A 13560-nucleotide genomic window follows, 5' to 3' on the forward strand; every position below is an offset into this window, starting at 1 on the left:
GACACTCTGATGCCTCAATGAGTGAGAGATATAAGCAGGTTTTTATGGAGAGACAATGATTATAAATGTGTACCTTTCTGGTTGAAATTCCACATCTATTTATAGGTTACAGAGGAATTGTATCAAGTTCAATATTTGTTTGGATACATTTGACTATGTATTTGGACCAAAAATGTAGCATTTACATGTTTATCAAAAGGTATGTGAAGACTTGAACTTATCTACCACTCAAAAGTCTATCTACTTTATCTCCTACTCTTTGAGACAAGAAGTCATATGCTATATATATAGACTTGGATTATACACATTTGGTATTTCGAGCCGAGTATACCTCGCCTATCTATATCTCGAAATATGTGTTGGTAAGCTTTTCGGTTCGATCAAGTTTATCTTTACCATGTGACGAAAGTCATGATATGTTTCAATCATCTTGAAAATTGCTTTGACGAGAAATGGTGTAACAACTATATAACGTCCTCTAAGAATGTTTCAATGATTGAAATGAGAGTTTAGATTACATAACGATTGATGGACATAAGCATTGTTGTGGAAACACGTTTATGTATAAGTCATATTCCTTGAACCAAAGTTTGCGAACTTTGTTGATCAAGAGAATCGGAAGAATGGCGTGAGCCAAGTCCGCGAACTGCCGAAGTTCTCAAACCCAAGAATTTCTGCTGGAGTTGACAAACTACTTGCGTGAAGCTAAGTCCGTGAACCCAGTCCGCGAACCGGCGAGGTTCTCATTCCCGATAATTTCTGCTGGAGTTTGTAAACTCTGCCCGGTAACTTAAGTCCGCGAACCTAGTCTGCGAACTTGAGAAGATTATATATCTGAAGATGATTTCTGAACTTAAACTTAAAAAGACTAAGGAATGCAGTTTGCAAACCGTGGCTATAAAAGTTCATGAACCGATTCAAGTGAATCAAATCATCTTTGCTTCAATTATGTCTTGTGTAGTACACGAGATTTCCTTGCAATTGAACAACTCTCTAACTAGTTCATTTGAACTAGTTATAGTGAAGAAGAACATGGTTGATATGAAATGCTCATATGGCTGACCATTTGGTTAACTATTGTTGAACCAACAAGTGCATGCGTTTGGGTATGGTTAACAAACCTAAAAACGTGCATTGTCAAGTGTGTGTAACAAGCTAAGTTTTCGATCTAACGGTTGAGTAATATTAGCTTGAATCTAAATCAGGTTTTCATCTAACAGTGGATGTTAATTGCTTTGTTACCAAGGTAACCTAATTGCAAACCTTGATTTGAAAGACTATATAAAGGAGACATCTAGTATTATGGAAAACTAATCCCCACACCTTGCGTGTGATACTAGTTTGCGTGCTAGAGTTGTTTCTCCTTTAACCTTTGGTTTTCTTCTTCTAAAACCAGGTTAACGACTTAAAGACTTCATTGGGATTGTGAAGCCAGACCGATACTACTTTTATCGTAGTTGTGTGATCTGATCTTGCATCTTCTATCGTACGAGTACAATCAGATTGATTGGATTGAGATTGATATCTCCGATAGGCAAGATATAGAAAGTAGTCACAAACATCTTCGTCTCATTGTTTTTGATTCCGCAACATCTTGTTTCGTTACCATACGATTAAGATTGTTGTGATGTGATTGATAACTCTAGGTTGTTCTTCGGGAATATAAGATTGGATTATCAATTGGTTCCTATTCACCTTGATTATTATCAAAAGACGGAACAAAACCTTTAGGTTTTATCTGTGGGAGACAGGTTGATCCTTTGATAGACTTCTCTGTGTGAGACAGATTTGTTTATTGTCAAAGCCTGCGATTTTGGGTCGTAGCAACTCTTAGTTGTGAGTGAGATCAGCTAAGGGAATCAAGTGCGCAGTATCCTGCTGGGATCAGAGGCGTAGGGAGTACAACTATACCTTGGATCAGTGGAAGACTGATTGGGGTTCAACTACAGTCCAGTCTGAAGTTAGCTTGGAGTAGGATAGTGTCTGTAGCGGCTTAATACAGTGTGCGTTCAATCTGGACTAGGTCCCGGAGTTTTTCTGCATTTATTGTTTCCTCGTTAACAAAATTTCTGGTGTATGTGTTATTTCAATTTCCGCATTATATTGTTTTATCTTTATAATTGAAATAATACAGCTTGTGCGTTTAGATCATCAATTAGAATAATCCAACCCTTGGTTGTTGATTGTCATTGATTGATCCTTGGATATTGGTTTTTGGTGCCATCCAAGTTATTCCTTGTGTTTAATTAAAGACTCGTTGATTTCTGTTAGCTTGAGTATAATCAAAACAAGAGAGAGATATTAACTCCTTGAGATACTTTTACCTAGATTGAGTCTGACTGTCTAGTTGATTCTCTAGAAAGTATTTCGGAGTTAGTCCATACAGATTGCTAAGCGAAATATTTGGTGGTGTTGTTAGACCCCAGCTTTTTCAATTGGTATCACAGCAGGCAAACACATTTAAGACCTTACAAGTCTATGTTTGTAGCGACCTGACTTTATGGACAGAGGTGTTATCTCTATTAACGTACCACCAGTCTTCGATAGTTCTAATTACTTATGGTGGAAAATTGCCATGCGAGTTTTTCTTCAAGCGCATGATTTTCAATCATGGGTATATGTTGTTAATGGCTATGATGCTCCAGTTGTGGCAGTTGGAGATGTAAACGTTCCCAAAAATATTGGTGAATATAATCCTGCCGAGATACTTTCCGCAAAGCGAAATTCCGACGGTTTGAACGCCATCATACATGCCATTACCCCAAATCTTCAGCACCATGTGTCAAATTGCACTAGGTCTAAAGATGCTTGGGATATCTTAGAAACCATATTTGAAGGTAACTCTAGTGAAAAGGAAGCTAGGCTTCAAAACCTTAATTTCAGTTGGGAAAACCTTCGTATGGCAGATGAAGATACATTTGATGAATTTAATCACAGAGTGTCTGAAATTGTTAATGCATCTTTTGCATTGGGTAAGACTATTCCTGAAAAGGACATTGTGATGAAAATTCTAAAATCGCTGCCATCTAGATACGAGTCTAAGAAGCATGCCATCGTTGAGGGAAATAACCTTGATAATCTTTACAGAAATTCATTGGTTGGATAACTAAAGATCTTTGATCATGAGCATACATCCAAAATCTTAAAGGATGTTGCCTTTAAAGCACAAAAGAACACTAAGTTACTTGATAAAAGTAAAAGTGTTTATGTCTCTGGGGATGATCAGTCTGAGGGTGATTTATCGAATGAAGATCTTGAAAAATCAGTCTCCTTGATCACAAGACAGTTTAGGGATCTTCTATTAAAGATAATTAAACGGTTTTCAAGAGACAAACCTAGGTCGTCAGATAAGCCTCACAGTCGCGTCCCTCCTAAAAACAGGGATGCTGGCGATGATATGCCATAACGCTTTAAGTGTAAAGGTTTTGGTCATTTTACAAACGAGTGCCCAAATCGTAGAAAATACACTGGGAACAAAGGTATTGCTGTAACACTTGAAGAGATGCCTGAGATCTATGATTCTGATGAAGATAGGAAATCAAGTGTTGGTTTTCTATGTGAAAACATTGATTTTGATAATTGTAGCAATACATATATCAACCTTGATGGTTTCGGTGAAGAAGAGAGTCCAATCAAGCTGGAAGAATCAATTGACCCATCCTTTGGAAAATCTGTTTGTAATGTTTCAGGATCTACTATGTGTCTGGATGCTTTCACACCACATATGCTTGAATACTATCCAAGTTTGACGTGCTTGTTTTGTTCTCAGAAGGGTCATGAACTATCAAGATGTTACAAGTACAAACATCAAGTGAGGCACGCCAACAAACTTCAACGAAGAGCAAATCAATTGGAAGGAAGCTTAAACTTGCTCAGAAGATTGCTGAGGTATGTATGATTTTATCTTCGTCTAAGAATTTGGTTTCCAAAAACAAAATAAGACCATTAGAGAAGAAGGTATGGTCAAATCGCTTTGATAGACAGAAGTCTGAGGATTCCTCTCTAGAGGAAAATGGTGGACAGATTGTTGTTCACCACAACACAAATTGATTGTGTTGTTTGGTAAATCTTGTCTCATGTGCCTGTTCAAAAGAGACAAGGTTATGTACCAATCAGGCTTTAGGAAAAGTTTTTCTTTTTCTTTTCTTAGTTGTTTGTCTATCAAAATAAAAGAAAGGGTTATTATCGACAATTCTACTCTTTATAGGGTTTAGAGTTGGGCGTCCACGAACCTGTTTAAAGGTTGCGAACCCTACATTCCATTTTCCTCTCTGATATCCTTTATATCTTAAGACTGCTTGATGAGATTGTGAATTCCACTCACAAAAACCAGTTGTTTATAACTGTTCTCTAAGCATCATGTCTTTGGATGGAAAAGATGTCAATATGATTGTTAATCCATCAATCAAGAAAAAAGAGATATCTCCAGTAACTCCTTCCTTGAAAATAAAAAGGAGGAATACAAGAAAGCCAAGGGCTGTCCCTTCTAACTCTCAGAAGTTTTCCGATGTTCTTGATGAGTTGAAGGAAGTAAGAAGGGAGATTAGTGAAATAAAGGCTTGTGTTGTAAGATCTTTGGAAATTCAAAAAGCCCTGGTTCGACATCACCAGCCAAGACGGTTTGTTGGTATTGACTCCTTCCTCCACGAACCTTATATTCCAATGGCTGTTGACGACAAGGAGTTCGGGAATGATAAGGAATTTCTCAAAGATATTGTTTCCTAGTATGTCTTCTTTTTGATTTAGCTGGAAGAATAACTAGTGATTGGAATATCAATGATTGTGACTACACAAAGCTATTATTTTTCATCTTCTTGTTCTTTTTAGGTTTATTGGTTTAAATTCTAAAACTTTTTGGAGGATGATGTTTTGCAGTATTAATCTTTATGATTTGTTATATTGAAATTTGTTATGGTATATTTGTATTTATGTCCGTGAACTATGTTTGTCCCATACTTCGTCAAAAGTAAAGTCGTTCGTGATCGGTATTCACGTATTGATAAAAGAATGAATGGACTTTTGACAAATACAAAAGTTAAGCCTATATTGTCAAATACTTGATGGAAGATAGGTTAAAATCTTTTGTTTCAAGGATTATGTCTATTAATATCGTTATGCAAATAGTGATTGACGATATAATGAATCCTTGTGTATTCCACAATATTGATCATCCCCGATCCATATTTTATGTATTACTGTGAGGCTATGTAATGTATCTTATGTTGAGCACTATACAACCAAGTTGATTTTTTAGCTTAGTTGGTGTTCCGTGAGATATGTTATGTCGATCATATTGAACTAAATTAATCATCTTGTTTGATTATTTAGTTATTGCTCCGTAAGCTTTTTTATGTCGAGCAAAATAAATGACAACTAAATTGATTACTTTTGTAATTAGTTTGATTGTGTATTCCAATTAGATTAATTATGGGTTCTCTTGTAAATTTTCGTGTCTCCATAAGTTTTCTTATGTTGAGCACAGTCAATTGAATTGATCACTTTTTGTGTTTAATTTGATTGCGTATTCCGATTAAATTAATCATGGGTTTACTTGTGATTAATTTGATTGATTTTTTGGATATAAGAAATCTTTCTTATGGTTTTTGGTGTCCAATAAAAATCCTTCTTTTCTTTCCAAATTAAGGTCGCTCTTGTTGTTCTTTCGGGAACGACATCAAATGGTGGAGAGTTCTTTTGAGCTTGTGCTTAATGGTCATATCTTGAGGGGTGTTCGGCTGTGGAACTTTAGAGGGGTTATCTTGTAGCTTTAAAACTCCTTGATGAATGCATTTATCTTCGGCTTTATGATTGCATCTAAATTAGTTGGTATGTATATTTTTCCTTTTGTCATGAAATGTCTCTTTCGGAAATTTCATTATGATCCCGTTCTTGTACCTTTGCCAATTTTATTAACAAAAAGGAGGAGAATTAATATGTAGTTCACACTACAAATACATATGGTTTTCGGATCATTGTGTAAGGGGGAGTGGTTTCCATGTGAGATGGAGTATTGACTAAGTGGGGGTGATACATATCACCATAATATTATTGTTGAAGTTGTGATACAATTGAACTTTGACGCTGTGTAATAATACTATGACGCAGTATACAATGATCGAGAACTATGTTTTCTCATTGTTATTGCTACGGATCTTCAATAACTGTGATGCTAAACTTACAACCTTTGGGATCATTGGAGTACTTGGAAGTGACGAAGATTTCGAGGAATGTTGATGATTAGACATGTGGAATAGGAGCTACTAAAGTTTCTTTATCTTTTTTGTATTTCATATGTATTGATAGTTTTGTCACTAAAACTGACAAAGGGGGAGATTGTTAGAGCATTGCTCGGTCGAACTCGCATGCGTTGCTATCTCAAGCATGTTTGTCAATATTAGTGATCAAAACTTTAAGTCTTGATTTATAGTCTATTATAGCTAAATCTCGGACTAGGATAGAAAATGTAGTTGAGCTCAAGGACTTCATGGCGATTCATCATACAAATAGAAGAACTACTCAAGGAACCAGTGGAACTTCTCGACAAAAAGGTATGTGAAGACTTGAACTTATCTATCACTCAAAAGTCTATCTACTCTATCTCCTATTCTTTGAGACAAGAATTCGTATGCTATATATATAGACTTGGATTATACACATTTGGTATTTCGAGCCGAGTATACCTCGCCTATCTATATCTCGAATTATGTGTTGGTAAGCTTTTCGCTTCGATCAAGTTTATCTTTACCATGTGACGAAAGTCATGATATGTTTGAATCATTTTAAAAATTGCTTTGATGAGAAATGGTGTAACAACTATATAGCGTCCTCTAAGAATGTTTCAATTATTGAAATGAGAGTTTATAACCATTGATGGACATAAGCATTGTTGTGGAAACACATTTATGTATAAGTGTTATTCCTTGAATCAAAGTTTGTGAACTTTGTTGATCAAGAAAACCGGAAGAATGGGTGAGCCAAGTCCGCGAACTTAGTCCGCGAACTGCCGAAGTTCTCAAACCCGAGAATTTCTGCTGGAGTTGACAAACTACTTGCGTGAAGCTAAGTCCGCGAACTCAGTCGCGAAACCAGTCCACGAACCGACGAAGTTCTCATTCTCGAGAATTTCTGCTGGAGTTTGTAAACTCTGCCCGGTACCTTAAGTCCGCGAACCTAGTCCGCGAACTTGAGAAGGTTATATATCTGAAGATGATTTCTGAACTTAAACTTAAAAAAACTAAGGAATGCAGTTTGTAAACCGTGGCTATAAAAGTTCATGAACCGATTCAAGTGAATCAAATCATCTTTGCTTCAATTGTGTCTTGTGTAGTACATGAGATTTCCTTGCAATTTAACAACTCTCTAACTAGTTCATTTGAAGTCATTTGAACTAGTTATGGTGAAGAAGAACATGGTTGATATGAAATACTCATATGGCTGACAATTTGGTTAACTATTGTTGAACCAACAAGTGCATAAGTTTGGGTACGGTTAACAAACCTAGAAACGTGCATTGTCAAGTGTGTGTAACAAGCTAAGTTTTAGATCTAACGGTTGAGAAATATTAGCTTGAATCTAAATCAGGTTTTCATCTAACGGTGGATATTGATTGCTTTGTTACCAAGGTAACTTAATTGCAAACCCTGATTTGAAAGACTATACAAAGGAGACATCTAGTATTGTGCAAAACTAATCCCCACACCTTACGTGTGATACTAGTTTGCGTGCTAGAGTCGTTTCTCCTTTAACCTTTGGCTTTCTTCTTCTAAAACCAGGTTAACGACTTAAAAACTTCATTGGGATTGTGAAGCCAGACCGATACTACTTTAATCGTAGTTATGTGATCTGATCTTGCATATTTTATCATACGAGTACAATCAAATTGATTGGCTTGAGATTGATATCTCCGATAGGCAAGATATAAAAAGTAGTCACAAACATCTTCGTCTCATTGTTTGTGATTCCGCAATATATTGTTTCGCTACCATACGATTAAGATTGTTGTGAGGTGATTGATAACTCTAGGTTGTTCTCCGGGAATATAAGACCGGATTATCAATTGGTTCCTGTTCACCTTTATTATTATCAAAAGACGGAACAAAACTTTAGGGTTTATCTGTGGGAGACAGATTAATCCTTTCATAGACTTGTCTGTGTGAGACAGATTTGTTTATTGTCAAAGCCTGCGATTTTGGGTCGTAGCAACTCTTAGTTGTGGGTGATATCAGCTAAGGGAATCAAGTGCGCAGTATCCTGCTGGGATCAGAGGCGTAAGGAGTACAACTGTACCTTGGATCAGTGGAAGACTGATTGGGGTTCAACTACAGTCCAGTCTGAAGTTAGCTTGGAGTAGGATAGTGTCTGTAGCGGCTTAATACAGTGTGCGTTCAATCTGGACTAGGTCCCGGAGTTTTCTGCATTTACTGTTTCCTCGTTAACAAAATTTCTGGTGTATGTGTTATTTCAATTTCCGCATTATATTGTTTTATCTTTATAATTGAAATAATACAGCTTGTGCGTTTAGATCATCAATTAGAATAATCCAACCCTTGGTTGTTGATTTTCATTGGTTGATCCTTGGATATTGGTCTTTGGTACCATCCAAGTTATTCCTTGTGTTTAATTAAAGACTCGTTGATTTCTATTAGCTTGAGTATAATCAAAACAAGAGAGAGATATTAACTCCTTGATATACTTTTACCTAGATTGAGTCTGACTGTCTAGTTGATTCTCTAGAAAGTATTTCGGAGTTATTCCATACAGATTGTTAAGAGAAATATTTGGTGGTGTTGTTAGATCCAAGCTTTTTCAATCCCTAATCCTTCTTTCCTTGTGACTGAAGCAGCCTTTGAACGACCATTGTGCGTGGTTTAGGCGAAGACTGTTCGTGCTCAACCTCCCGTAACTCACTTTCAGAAACCCTAGAATCCCTCTTCTAGTCTCTCTCATATTTTAGGTAACTACATTTTGGCGACCATAGTGGGAGGTTGTTCACTCAGTTACAGATATCAATCATGGTTTCTTAGGAAGGAAGACGATTCCACCAATCCCAAACACAAAAACGTTCTCTTGATTCAGTCTCTGTAAATCCATTACGGACTTAGCCGAGAGAGTTATCTCTACCAGCACTTTCTCTCTCTTTCAAGTTTGATCTTAGTGAATAGGTTAGTGTGTCCCGGATCACATGGATCTCCTCCTGCATAACAAAACGCCCTAGTAACCTATTTTCATAAAAATCTACTTCTAATCCTTGAAAATGTTGGATAAGGACCAAGGAGAACTCTCGGAGAGCCAACAGAATCTTGCAAAATCTCAGATCGGCATCCAGACTTATCTGAAAACGCCTTTAGAGTTACCAGTAGGGATAGATTCAACAAATCTAGATCGAGTACACGTTTCCTAAAGAAGGAGTACTAAAACTACTGAGGATAGAATTGACGGGATCTTGCCTGCAATCGAACTCACCGGTGAAGATAAAGCTCATTACGAACGAGACACAGCAAAGGAGCAACCATCCAGCCGACCTTATCACTCTCAAGGACCTTAAGGACCAGATGACGCTCTAAACTTGGAGATTCTGACGAATATTTGTTCCAAAATTCGTTTAGGTCAAGGGCCATCAACCTGATCACAGGGGACTCGGGAAGTTTACTTCACTTTACTATTTTACTTATAACTCTTTCATTCTGTATCCGATTGACCTTGTTCTTCTTCCGTCGGATTTTTCTTTTCGTCGTCTACATGATAAACTTAGCAGAAACTTGGAAAGGATCCAAGAAATTCGTGACCTAGTCAAAAGCGTTGCAGAGCCACGTAGGGTCATAAACAACCAAGAAAGATACATGTTGTCTCCCTTCCTGCTCCAGAGGATTGTGACAAGAACACGACAAAGTATGAGGAGAAACTAGATCCCAAGACAAGGCTCAACCAAAACTCTGCTTTATCCGAAGACGCAAAGTCGTTGGTCGGTATGCTATCTCAATACCCATCCCGTCAGAAAGAAGGGGAGTCCTAGAAATTGTACGACTATGAACCCCTATCTCAGCTACACCAATGATCATCCAATATCATTTTTTGATGAGACATCAGTTCACCCAATATGGATAAGCAGAATATCTTTGTAGTCGAATCTTCCAAGGAAAAAGAGATGTGTAGTGATACTCGTCAGGTTAAATATTCAGGATACTCATCCAGAAATTTGCTAGAAGTTCCCACAGTCAAAGCCTTTTCTCTTCGAAAGATCATTTCAATAAGATATCCCATGTGTCAGAGTCGGACGTAATGACCGAATAACAAGATGCGACGACCACTTATGGATCCCTAAATTAGAAAACCACTTCCTCAAAGTTAAGAAGTACCGTGGGGACTTTCGAAGAACTCCATCATCAGCAACAAACCAGATTTCTACTCCCAGAAGAAAGATAAATCTCGATAGATGATCTGGCTACACAAGTTCACATGAATCCCTGTCAAGACACCTAGTAGAGGCTCTGTCAAGACACCTAGTAGAGGCGGGGAAAAACTTCATCTTTTCCAGGAAGACTCATGCGGCCATACACTCTACACGACTCTCCACAGACGTCTCCAACCCGCGGAGTATCGCTTTATCGCCTTTAAGACTCAATCTCTTATGCTACGAGGGTTTTACTTCATTTTTCCAAGCGTCTCGAGTCAATAAGAATCCCTATTCATATATCAAACTAGGGACTAACGGAAAACTGTACTACACACCTTTGCATGATAAAAAGAGGTGACCCTGACATCCAGTTTCCAGATAAATATTTAGAAACAATCAACACAAGAGTCTTTAAAGATTGGGACACATCGAGACCATTCTACTCCTCAAACCCACATCACAACATGTTATTACTTGGGGACTATGAGACCAGAGTTAGACCTTCAAAATCGCGAAAGGGAATCATCCGCGACTCGATAAATCTCGCGTCTCTTTTCAGTATCATTGAATTCTACTTCGCCAGCATCTTCTCTGTATTCAGCAATCGCAACTATGTCCCGGATCCTGATTGAAGATGTGAGGGTTCAAATATGGATGGTTTCGTCCCTATAAGGTGTTTTATGTTTTTATATGCGCGAAACATGACTATATCAAGTAAAAAAATCTTTCAAATTATTCTTCAACAATTAATAAACGCATGCAGGAGACAAACTAGGATTCACAATCGGTTTGAATAGGTGTATACAGTTTTCAGTCTACTCGGACGCGGTTCATACTTTATTCACATAACTCGTCGAACTGGGACAAATGGGTAGAGAATTGGACAATGCGCCATTGATAAAAATATCTGTCCATGTCTCTCCTACCATGTGTAAAAAGGGAATGATGTTTCAATACACGATCCAAGAGATATCATCAAAACACTTGAAGGAATTGTTGCTAAATAAATCTAAACTCCAAGTTCAACTTCATATGGACTTAACACCTTTAGATCCTAATTTTATCTAATAAATGAAAGGTGTGTCCTCTCTGTTCGAAAACTGGGGTCAACCACTAAAATCGGATGCCAAACAAAGTTTCTAGAACCTCCAGAGTGAAGATCGTGCAAGGAAGGACTTTATATTACGAATTTTAATCGAGGTTTTCATCCACTCGCATACACAACAGAGCCAACTAGGGTTTGCACAAGTTCAGAACTCTTCAGGGTCCACTTTCTTTACGAGATGCGTGCAAAAAGGTCCAGGGAGGGAAAATATCAACCTTGAAGAATGAAGGTCCTTAAAGAAAATCTCTTGTTTCATGTTCGGCTGTTTCGCTTTGGCCTCTGCATCTCGATATGCCTGCTTATTGATGAGTGCCAAATAATGTATATATTTATCCCTTTTTGTTGGCATTTAACTCATCTTTTGTGCATTAATTCTACATTTTATCCCATATTCTGTATTTTCATTGTTTTCAAGAATAAATATTTTTCTTACTTTATTTTGCATTTTTAGGTAATAAATAAAGTCTGGATGAATTGCGGAGCGGAATAGAGCAGAAAGTAGTGAAAAGCCGGGAGAAATTACGCAAGGAAACCGCGAAGAATGGTGCGCACAACCTCATTTTCTACACACAAAAACGCCTCCGTTCTCAGCCATCAGATCAGTTCTCAGAAACATCCAACGGTCGCTCCTTCATAGAGCATCAAAATCTGAAGTCTCTGCCAAGCACCACAGCGCTGAAATTCCAAGCCTTCAGATTAGATGGTAGTTGAATCCAACGGTCGCTCCCTTGCTGTTCATCAACGTTTGATATTTCCGCCTTACACTACAACACATAACCCCATCTAGAGCCGTTAACTTCGTTGTATCAAAAAATCTGACGGTCGCTACAAGCTTCACTTCACATCACCGTCCGATCTACCTACCATCTTCGCATCTCGCAGCTCAGAGTCACAGAACATCAAGACTCGGTGGATACGCCTAACACCCTAGCAACCGAACCTATACCACCTACCCAAACACCCCCCTTCTCCCAAACAGTCGAGCCATCTCCTCCATCACCCCCCATCTGCAGAACCATCACCCTGCAACTGTCGCCACCATCATCGCCACCACTCCCTGTCGCCACCAAACACCACCATACCACCTCCGTCATCATCCTACACGTGATTGAACACCTTCCCCCATCATTCTAGCCCTTTATCCCATCAACTCATTACCTAACCTAAACCCTAGGTTATGGGTTGATGGATTAACGTGTGCTAGAGAAGCAATTGATGCATGGAGGTGATACAGGAGAACAAATAGAGTAATGGGTCGAGCTCAATTTGATGTTGCTACATCAAATTAGGTGAGTAATCACCAACCCTAGCTACTGTTATTTTGGGTGAAAATGGGTAGAACCCTAATTGTTTGTGGGTATAAATATGTAGTGTGGGTGTGTTGTAGAAACTTTATGCTTGGATTAGCCGGCGTCCAGGACTTTCATGTCCTGTTAATGTGTTTTTTTTTCTCTTCAGTTTTGTGCTGTTTCATGCACTTTTCATGTTCTGTTAATGTTGTTTTTTAGTTCAATTTTCTGTTAATTTTCAATTTCAGTTGTTTTACTCTTAATATCCTGTTTGTTCCTTCATTTCAGTTGTGATGTTTGTTCTGTTAAGGTTTAATTTCAGTTGTGATGTTTGTTCCTTGTGATGTCTGTTAAGGTTTAATTTCAGTTGTTTCATGTTCTTGTGATGTTTGTTCCTTCATTGTTCAACTGTGTTTCAATTCATTGTCAAGAAGTGATGGTATGCTAGGTTAGAGCTTTCAGTACACTGTTTTGATTGAGCAGTGGGGAGAAACTAGTGCTCACTAGTGACAATGAGCAAGCTAGTTTTCTTCCCACTCCATTTGTATGCTTAACTCTCTTGCATTGTTGTGATTGAGCAATGGGAGGAATTAGTGCTCATAGCAAGCTAATTCTCCTCCCATTCCATTGGTATGCCTAGAGCCACTGCTACTACTTGCATTGTTATCACTGTTAGTTTCACCATCTTCCCTGCCTTAGGCTAATTGCCTTTGTGTCACTTTCACTTTGTTCCTTTTTGTTTTGTTTTTGTTCACTGTTTTGTTACTCATTAT

This window comes from Papaver somniferum, chromosome 2 (genome assembly GCF_003573695.1).
Source record: "Papaver somniferum cultivar HN1 chromosome 2, ASM357369v1, whole genome shotgun sequence".
Lineage (NCBI taxonomy): Eukaryota > Viridiplantae > Streptophyta > Magnoliopsida > Ranunculales > Papaveraceae > Papaver > Papaver somniferum.